Source organism: Amborella trichopoda, chromosome 11, assembly GCF_054954075.1.
Source record: "Amborella trichopoda isolate Santa Cruz 75 chromosome 11, AtrichopodaSantaCruz75HAP2 v2.0, whole genome shotgun sequence".
NCBI classification, from domain to species: domain Eukaryota; kingdom Viridiplantae; phylum Streptophyta; class Magnoliopsida; order Amborellales; family Amborellaceae; genus Amborella; species Amborella trichopoda.
The window spans coordinates 43,177,750-43,187,878 of record NC_142346.1 but is presented as its reverse complement, the minus strand read 5'-3'; the positions used below and the strand labels follow the sequence as shown (position 1 = coordinate 43,187,878).

The following is a 10,129-nucleotide window of genomic DNA, read 5'->3' as shown; positions in this document are numbered from 1 at the left end:
CACAATGTCAATATAGTCTATGGTAACTCCTTTTTTTTCCAACACCCCTCCAACTTAAATCTCTAGGTACTCTATTATATGATTTCTCTTTATCAATAGAGACCATATAGAGGTATTTTTCCCTCGCCTTAAACTTCTCAATCAATTGCTTAAGTAGGTGAATCACTAAATTTTAAATTTTTCTATCATATATTTTTTTCTTCTTATTTTTGTATTTTCAGATTATAATAGTTGAATTTTTATTATATGATTAACGCACATGTGCGAAGAACGTACTACTGTATATAGTACATGTCTATTTATTCAATATATAATAATAATATTGTTGACACCAAAGTTATGCTCTTCACACCTTTTATTTATTTATTTTTATTTTATTTTTACTTTATACCCAAAACATGGGTGAGAGTACAATCCCTATTAGTATGTAGTTTAAACTTTGTAATTGCATCAGACATAAGAATTAGCCACACCTTTTGTATGCCTTTGCCTCTTGACTTGGAATCACATGTTTGCAAGATGTTAACACTTTGGAATAACATACTTTTATTACGATAAGCCATCATATTTTTTATGTTTTATTTTTTTGTGCTAAAGCCTTTCGATCATCTCTCCAGAAAAATTCCATAGGCAAATTCAAAAGACAAAACGAAGTTCAGATAAATTTTGCTAGTAAGCTAGAAGGCTTTATGATTAAATGAGATGTATTGAAGGAGAAATTATGTTGGGGCATTGGAGGAGATTGAAGAGGTAAATTAATTTAAATGATTTTTCATTACTATCATACTTATCTTGTATAATTTTTTATTTTGATTTTGTTGTGTAATTTTAGCTAGGATCTACAATAGAAGAATCACTATTTTTTTTTCCATATTGCATTACGTTATTTTGTAATAATTGATTTATATGCTATTGCTTAGGTGTGTGGTCATATGTTTGAGCTTTTAAATTTCACGTTTTAGTAATTTTATTGTGGTAATTTTATTGTGGTGGCTTAGTGCAAGGATAATCGTTTAGAAAATAAAATTTGAAATGATATCATTAATGGTTGTTTTCCATCTCTGTTTACTTGTTTTTTTTCAATTTTAATTTAAATTCATTTTATATATTCCTTTTATCCTTATGTTTTTGAATTTTAAATTGAAATCATTATTGTTATCTATCTATATTTATTTGCTATTTTTCAATTTTAAATTGAGATTAACTTTATATTTTCATTTTATTCTAGAATGCATTTGATAAATGTGCAAATCATGTACATAAAATGATCGCTTATGGGTGGGTTAAATATTTTTGAATTAGTTACCATTTAGCTTAAAGCTTTCAATTATAACTAGAAATTTTTTAAATTGATATATCGTTTTTCTTAATGAATAATAAATAATTTGATATTATAATAAGAGTAATAATCCTATAAGGCCTTCTTCTACCCATGTGTATAGGACTTCAAAGGATTACCATTAAAATTGATACGGATCTCTAAAAAAGTTATCACTTGAGTGTGGGATTTGATTTTTTTATAAATCCATGCCAAATTTAAAGGTGATCATTTCGAATCCTACATATAGGTGGGAGAGGGTCTCATTTGATCATCTCTTTTATAATAATACAATGAAAAATAATCTTATGCAACCGTTGCATCATACTATGATAAAACAGACAGTTGGCAAAATTGTAGTCATTAGAATCTTGAGCAATCCGTTGAGATTACACTCATTTTATAATGGGATTTGAAAACCCCAAAACTTTGTTCTACTCCCGCTCTTTTCTCCCACCTCTGTCTCTTCATCTCCCATCTCTCTCTACCTAAACGCTCTCTCTACTAGCACGCTCTCTCTCCCTTCACCGTTTCACTCTCCTCCTGTCCCTCCCTCCTCTTATTTCCTCACCCCATCTCTCCCCTTATCTTCTCTCTCTCTTTTTCCCTCTCCAAGCTTTCTCTCCCTTCATTTTCTTCCTCCATCTCTTTTATTGCTCCCCAAAGAAAAACCCATCAAACTCAGCTCCCAATAACCAAATCAATATTGCTCAAGAAATCCAAACTAACTCTGATGGAGGGCATTTGCTGTTGTTTTAGTGTAGAAGGTGCAAGTCAGGCTTTTGGTATAGAAGATGCGATTTTTCAGCACTTTTCAAACCTTATCGCTATAGTTGTTTCTCTATTATTTACCCAATTTCTTTTTAGTTTCTCCCTCTAAATCCTTCTATTTTATCACTCCGATGGTTTCTCAATTCCACTTTTATTCCACTAGTTGAATGGTTGCCCAAATTCATGTCTCTCTTACTCATCTTTTCTTTGCCATGGCTACTGAGTTGGTGGAAGCTCACATTTTGTTTATCATTATAATGGTTGTCCAAATTATTTTCTCTCTAAAATTATTTTTTTTTACATTTTTTTTATCTCTATTCGGTGTAGAAAGTATATTTCACTCTAAATATCCAAATCAATTCTTTGGGTGTAGAAGGTACGATTTTGCTGGGCTCCATCAGGACTGATTTTCAAAAACTTCTGGAGTTATTTGTATTGAATAAAACTTGCTGCACTGTAATATCACGATTTTGAGTGGGATTTTTCAAAATAAAAATACCTTATTTTGTGTGCACTCAATTCCTAAATTTTACTTCTATTTCCCAGAAAATGTTGCTACACAGCTTCTAGGATTATTCTGTTTTGTCTCACATTCGAATAAGATTTAAGAAATTCACTTGATAATGGAATCATCCCTGTTGCACTTTTTTTCTTCACCCTTTGTCAATGCATAATCGTAGTGTTAGTAAAGTTGGTATGCCATGTTTCATATGCATTATATAATGTTGCTTTGACGTTGTAATCAGTTATGACTGATTGATTGCTAGTAGGTTCTAGGTGATACATAGAGATTTTTCCAAGTGATCCATTAATTAATGGCATCATAAAATTTTAATTGTGAGTTTAAGGCTAATTAGTCATTTGGTTTTAAAAAATACTTCTTGCTGCACTGGAATATTATGGAGTTATTTGTATTGAATTTAAGTTCATTGGAATATCACGATTTTGAGAGGGATTTTTCAGAAAAATCCCTAGAAATTATGAGTTAAACTTTTGAGAAGTGTGAATTTTTAGTGTTTATTGAATGCCTTTGGGGTGTTTTCTTTTGAATAATGAATTTATTGGCATGCAATTATTAAGGGGTATTTGTTTTGTGTCAAGGCTTAGAGATTTCCAAGAACTTGTACAATGTTCTTAGTGAGTTTAACCTAAAAATATTGCTGCAATGGAGTTCAACTGTTATTTTTTAGTGATTTTTCATAAATATCTTGAGAAATTGGTAATTCTTGCCAAGTTTTATTTTGGATCCTTCAATGTATTTATTGGATATTTGTAAAAAATTTGACGAATAAGCTGCTCATTATTTTCTTGGCATGGATTGGTTTTCTACATAAACATTTTCACATTTCTTTTCATTTTGATATTTTTTTGAAAGCTATGTCAAGTTGATGTTTTCTGCACAAGTTATTATTGCATATATGTTTGTAACAGATTCAGGTAATAATCATGCTCCTCATGTTTGAAGATTATTGGAGAAGTTGCATTCAAAATTACTGGTAATTAAAGTTTACTATATTGTTAACTATTCTTGTAAAATTAAGGTTTACTGTATTATTAACTATTCGTGTAAATTGGTTTGGTGATCTCAAGTATAAAATCCAATTGCATGTTGCAGAGATATCTTAGTCTCATGAAAGTCAACTTATTAAGAATACTTCAAGGATCTCTCATTCACCACTTCTTGTTCTCAAGAAATTGTTCTTTCGATGGAACTTGAGATATCTCTTATTCGTACCACTTTTTGTAAAAAATACTACCTCAAGCACAATTTTTTTTTTTTTTAGAAATGTTGCTTTTTTCCAAGTGGTATTTTATTTTATATAAAATGTTGCTTCAAGCATCATTTTTTTGTATATGGGCCTTTTTCCATGCGGCGTCCAACAAATATAATTTGCCTTTTTCTAAGTGGTATTTTATTTTATATAGAATGTTGCCTCAAGCACCATTGTTTTTTGTATATGGGCCTTTTTTCATGCGGCCTCCAACAAGTATAATTTTGGACTAAATAGAATACAATCCAAGGTTTAATGCATTGAATAGTTTCTCTAGAGTTGGTAGTAAACTTTTTGTAAGTTAATTACATTGAATCAATAGATGAGAAGCTTGCCATTTACTTTGAGTTGTCACTCAATACAGTTAGTTACATCTATCTCTCCATGTGTAGAGCATCATCTTGTATTATGTCTAGAACAATTTTTTTGTTTCTCTCTCTATTCATATTGTGCAAAGCATCATCTTAATTTATGTCTAGAACAAACACCCCAATTTCTTCAAACCATCAGCGGAATCTGATTTTTTTATTTATTAAATTGTATTTAACATAACCCCAATTGTATAATAAAATATGGTTTGTCACATGTAGGGACCACACAATTGCATAAATGAAATTCAAGTTGTAAAAAATAGAATAATCCAAATGAAAATATGTTGATAAGAAACTTCTTTACAATGAAGCACTACTACATAATTTAGACAGATTGTCGCTAATTTGGATGAAAAGGGTTTGTGCCCTCTTTTCTCTTCAACAGATGCTTTCTAGAAACCCCTTACAAAGCCTTGCTCTAATATTGACAAAATTCCACCTTGATAACTTCCATGATACGTAGATACAAGTATTTGATCTCTTTTCTTTGCTTTGAGTTTCTTTTCTACCTATCATGCCTGAACCAGTCCTTTTTTTTTCACATAAATGGTTGTTGAAGCTTCAAACTCTTAAATTTTTAGATAGAGCTGTTTAACGACAAATATTAGTAGAAAATACCATTAAGATCATGAACCATAGTGTGGACATTTCTCATCAACTGTGAAAAAAATCTCTCTCTTTCTCTCCCTCTCACACGCACACACTCATTGGAGAAGAGCACTTCTCATTAACAACCAGGAGGCTAGTCAAACACTACTCAAGCAAGTGTGTTTACTAAGAAAATGGATTATATTACACACTAGAATGTAATGCATAACTACTTTTATTCTCCAACTGTTTAACTGTAGAGTGAAATTAACAGATGAAAGCAATGGTTTAAAAAACGGATCGGTGACCCAGATCGGGCACCCAAAAAACCGATTCGGATCGGTGAATCGACGATCCGGATCGGGAATCGGGTGAATCGGTCAGAATAAAGCTTAAAAAAAATCCGAAAAAATTATTAAAATTCATTATAAATATTGTTTTTTAGGAATTTAATAAGAAATGATAGTACTCCATTAAGAATTTTCATGTTTTTGAATGAATATACGAATATTGATATATTCTTTCCCTACATGAACCGTCATTCAGCATTTAATTTACATCACACAAAAGGATAAACATAGAATTATCATGGAATAAGTACATCAACATACATGGACTACAATAAAGCATAAAATTAGTAACATATGATCTAAAAATAAAATGATATACGACGTTATTGTTCTTCTTGGTCACGCTGGTGCCATTGATTGAATTCGTTTAACAATTCATTGATTCGATCTAAAAACGAATCATCGATATTAGCAGGCGTCTGACTATTCCCAAATCTTTGAGTGTTAGTGTTTTGTTGTGTTCCCAATCCAAAATCCCCGAAGCTTGTCCATCCTTCATGCTCACCTGCAATGTCGTGCTCATCCCTATACTGTTGCTGTTGGGACTCGATATGTGAATAATATGGTTGGGATAAGGTGGCCTCAGAATCATCATCTCTCTCATTTTCTCTTTGAATAATATGGATTAAAAAAAAAATTTAACAAATTTTCAAAAAAATCGATCATGGATTAAAAAGAAAAAATCACAAATTTTCAAAAAATTCTATCATGGATTACAAAAAAAAATTCGATCATGGATTAAAAAAAAATTCGATCATGCATTAAAAAAAAAAAATCACAAATTTTCAAAAAATTCTATCATGGATTACAAAAAAAAAATTTGATCATGGATTAAAAAAAAAAAATCACAAATTTTCAAAAAATTCAATCATGGATTACAAAAAATTCGATCATGGATTACAAAAAATTTGATCATGGATTACATAAAATTCGATCATGGATTACAAAAAAAAAAAAAACATAAAAAAATAAAAAATTCCATCGTGGATTACAAAAAAAGAAAAAAACAATTCGATCATGGATTACAAAAAATTCAATCATGGATTACAAAAAATTCTATCATGGGTTACAAAAAAAAACAAAAAACAAAAAATTTGATCATGGATTACAAGAAAAAAAAACAAACATTCGATCATGGATTACAAAAAATTCGATCATGGATTACAAAAAATTCTATCATGGATTACAAAAAATTCGATCATGGATTACATAAAATTCGATCATGGATTACATAAAATTCGATTATGGATAACAAAAAAAAAACAAACAAAAAAAAACAAAAAATTCGATCGTGGATTACAAAAAAAGAAAAAAACAATTCGATCATGGATTACAAAAAATTCAATCATGGATTACAAAAAACTCTATCATGGGTTACAAAAAATTCGATCATGGATTACAAAAAAAAAAACAAACATTTCGATCATGGATTACAAAACATTCGATCATGGATTACAAAAAGTTCTATCATGGGTTACAAAAACAAAAAAAAAAAACAAAAAATTCGATCATGGATTACAAGAAAAAAAAACAAACATTTTGATCATGGATTACAAAAAATTCGATCATGGATTACAAAAAATTCTATCATGGGTTACAAAAACAAAAAAAAAAACAAAAAATTTGATCATGGATTACAAAAAAAAAAAAAAAACAATTTGATCATGGATTACAAAAAAATCGATCAAGTATTACAAAAAAATCTATCATGGATTACGAAACAAAAAAAAAAAAAAAAACCGTACGGGACTTGCCGATTCCGTGAATCACTGTGCAGAATCGTTCGGTTCTCTCTAGAACCGGACGATTCCCGTTTTTTTCACTGATTCGATCCGTCCATGGCGATTCCCGAGTCGAACCGGGCGAGTCCGGTTCGACTCGGCGTTTTTTTAAACAATGGATGAAAGGAAAAAAAGAAGTATAGAGAGAATCCAACTAAAGATAAATAGAAAATGAAATTCTGTATGCAATGCTAAACCATGCGCAAGAGTAACCTTTTGATTTACCATAAAAGTTCCAATAAGCGGAATTATTTTTTTACTTTTAACAGGATAAAACCACCAGAGTTAAAGTTTGGAAACTTAATACACTTGATGCAAGTCGATAGCTAATATAACAACCATTTTTGTTCTATGATCACCAGAGGAAGCTATCCAATACGTTTGACAAGAAATCCAGAAAATGGAAAGAATACTTTTGTCCTACATGTGAGAAACATGAATTTACTCATTCAATTTGATTTGATTTGATTTCAGAAGTCAAGAATTTATTCTGTCAAAATTAGTAGTTTCCTATTCAACAAGATGCATTCGTTAATGAATCCATTTTTGCCCAAAGAAAAGAAACTAAACCATTGACCAAATAGTTTAATACATTTCATATCACATAAGGTTATCAGTTACTCCATCCTTTTTGCTTATAATCTCTTTCATCCTTACTCGATTGTGGTTATAAGATTATATGTGCAATCCATGGCCTCAAATGATGAGATTATCAGCTGCTTAAAATCCAAAAACGAACGGAATCACACACACCAACCCTGAACAAATTTCTAGTGAAACCCAGAAAATACTGAATTAGAATAAATGCAACCATTTTGTTTTTAGTCTCTGAAACCAATTCATGGCTACACTCAGCTTTTCTTCAGTTTTGGGCGCTGCAAGCAAAAGCTCATTGTCTTTACAATCAAAACTCTTTGGATTGGGCTCAGATTTTACCTTAATTTTGATGGGTAAACCCAATTTAGATTTGTCCTCCATTTTCGCTCTCTCAAGAGCCTTAGAGCAACTGGAAAGTTTTGATCGTCCCATGAGTTCAAGATAATACCAGACCCAATGCAAACATTTTTACAGTAAAAGGCAGCAAATTGCCCAGCTACCAATCCTTGATCGTCTTCTGATATATGAATAAGAACTGATTCATCACATCGTGATTCTATCTTGAAGGTGCAATCATAAAAGCAGGGACCACGGCGAACCTGAAGCATGAACACTCTCTCTCTCAAACACAACACACACACAAATACACACTTTCAAATATATTTATCTCCTAACATACATATATGGTGTAAGAGACCTCCAATTTGGGATGAACAAAATAAGCTTCATTGCAATAAGAGAGGCACCACAACATCTAGGCCTGGCAATTAGCAGGGCCAACCTTGGCCTGGTCTTATGGGCCACTGTGCTAGCCCAGATCCATACCAGGGCTTAGCTGGCTAGACCAACTGGGCTACATGTGCCATTGCCAGGCCTAACTCTGTCCATCATAATGTGTGTGTGTGTGTGTGCATGCATTTGTTTTCGGTATGTCCCTGAGTGTATAGGAAATGACCCAAACTAAATTATCTTAAAAACTCCAATTGAATGCTCAACCAGTAAAATGAATGAAAATGCAAACCAAAGTTAGAATGAACCAACTGCTGGAAAAATGATTTCACTGGCCCATTGATATTGTATCAGAATTCTTACTGAGGCGAGATTGAAAGTCATAATGATACTCACCTTCCCAAGGAAACATATTCCTTGTGAGTCTTTCCTGTCTTTGTTGGGAAGACCATCTTTGCTGCAACTCTGCGAACTTCATCCTGCAAATGACTCCCAACAAAGAATTAAAATAAAGAAAATTCAAATGATTTACAATGTCAAAAAACAAAGTATGGTGAACAATGACTAACACCAACAATAACAACAATGACAACATCAAGAAGTATTTTTTTAAACCAAATGACTAATTAACCTTAAACTCACAATTAAAATTTTATGATGCCGTTATTAATGGATCACTTGGAAAAATCTCTATGCATCACTTTTAGAACCTACTAGCAGTCAATCAGTCATAACTGATTACAGGGGCAAAGCAGGCTGACATAATGCATATGAAACATGGCATTCCAACTTTACTAACAATATGATTACCCATTGAGAAAGGGTAAAGAAAAAAATGCAACAGAGATTACCCATCAAAGTGAATTTATTAAATCTTATTCGAATGTGAGACAAAACAGAATAATCCTAAAATGTTGTGTAGCAACATTTCCTGGGAAACAGAAACAAATTTTAAGAATTGAGTGGACACAAAATAAGCTATCCTTATTTTGAAAAATCCCTCTCAAAATTAAGATATTCCAGTACAGCAAGTTTTTAGCTTAAATTCAATACAAATAACTCTAAAAGTTTTTGAAAATCAGTCCTGATTTGGCTATTTGGAGCCAAATGCACCTTCTACCAAAATCAGAGTTTGTTTGGGTTTCTTGAGCATATTGATTTGGCTATTTGGAGCTTCTGAGTTTGCTGGGTTTTTTTGGGAGTAATGAAAGAGATGGAGGAATAAAATGAAGAGAGAGAAAGCTTAGAGAGGGAAGAAGAGAGAGAGAAGATCAGGGGAGTAATGGGGTGAGGAAATAAGAAGAGAGAGGGACAGGAGGAGAAGGCGAGAGGAGGAGAGTGAAACGGTGAAGGGAGAGAGCATGGTGGTAGAGAGAGAAGCAGCTGTGAGGAGAGAAGGGCGGGAGTAAAACCAATTTTTGGGGTTTTCAAATCCCATTATGAAGTAGGTGTAATCCAACAGTTGGATTACTCAAAAATTTAAAAATTTAAAGGCTAGAATTTTGCCAACTCACCGTTTCATCCAACGGTTGCATCAAAGCGTTTCTCTATTTTTTTTGTTTTATTCAATGGTTTAAAAAGCGAATCGGTGACCCGGATCGAGCTCTCAAAAAACCGATTCGAATCGACGAATCGACGATCTAGATCAGGAATCGGGTGAATCAGTCAAAATAAAGCTTAAAAAAAAATCCAAAAAAATTATTAAAATTCATGATAAATATTGTTTTTTAGGAATTCAATAAGAAATGATGGTACTCCATTAAGAATTTTCATGTTTTTGAATGAATATGTGAATATTGATATGTTCTTTTCCTGCATGAACCACCATTCAGCATTTAATTTACATCACACA

General features: G+C 31.9%; 2 long non-coding RNA genes across 2 annotated transcripts; one reads left to right on the top strand and one right to left on the bottom strand.

Annotated features, from left to right (window-relative positions):
- Positions 1-411: 411 nt before the first annotated feature.
- On the top strand, positions 412-8,303 carry LOC148779926 (uncharacterized). The gene is made up of 2 exons (XR_016044891.1): positions 412-750; positions 3,521-8,303. It is a non-coding gene; the product is annotated as an uncharacterized LOC148779926 (long non-coding RNA).
- On the bottom strand, positions 7,729-9,708 carry LOC148779925 (uncharacterized). Its single transcript, XR_016044890.1, has 2 exons — positions 8,674-9,708; positions 7,729-8,147 (listed from the first exon to the last, which is right to left on the bottom strand). It is a non-coding gene; the product is annotated as an uncharacterized LOC148779925 (long non-coding RNA).
- Between the last annotated feature and the right edge of the window lie 421 nt (positions 9,709-10,129).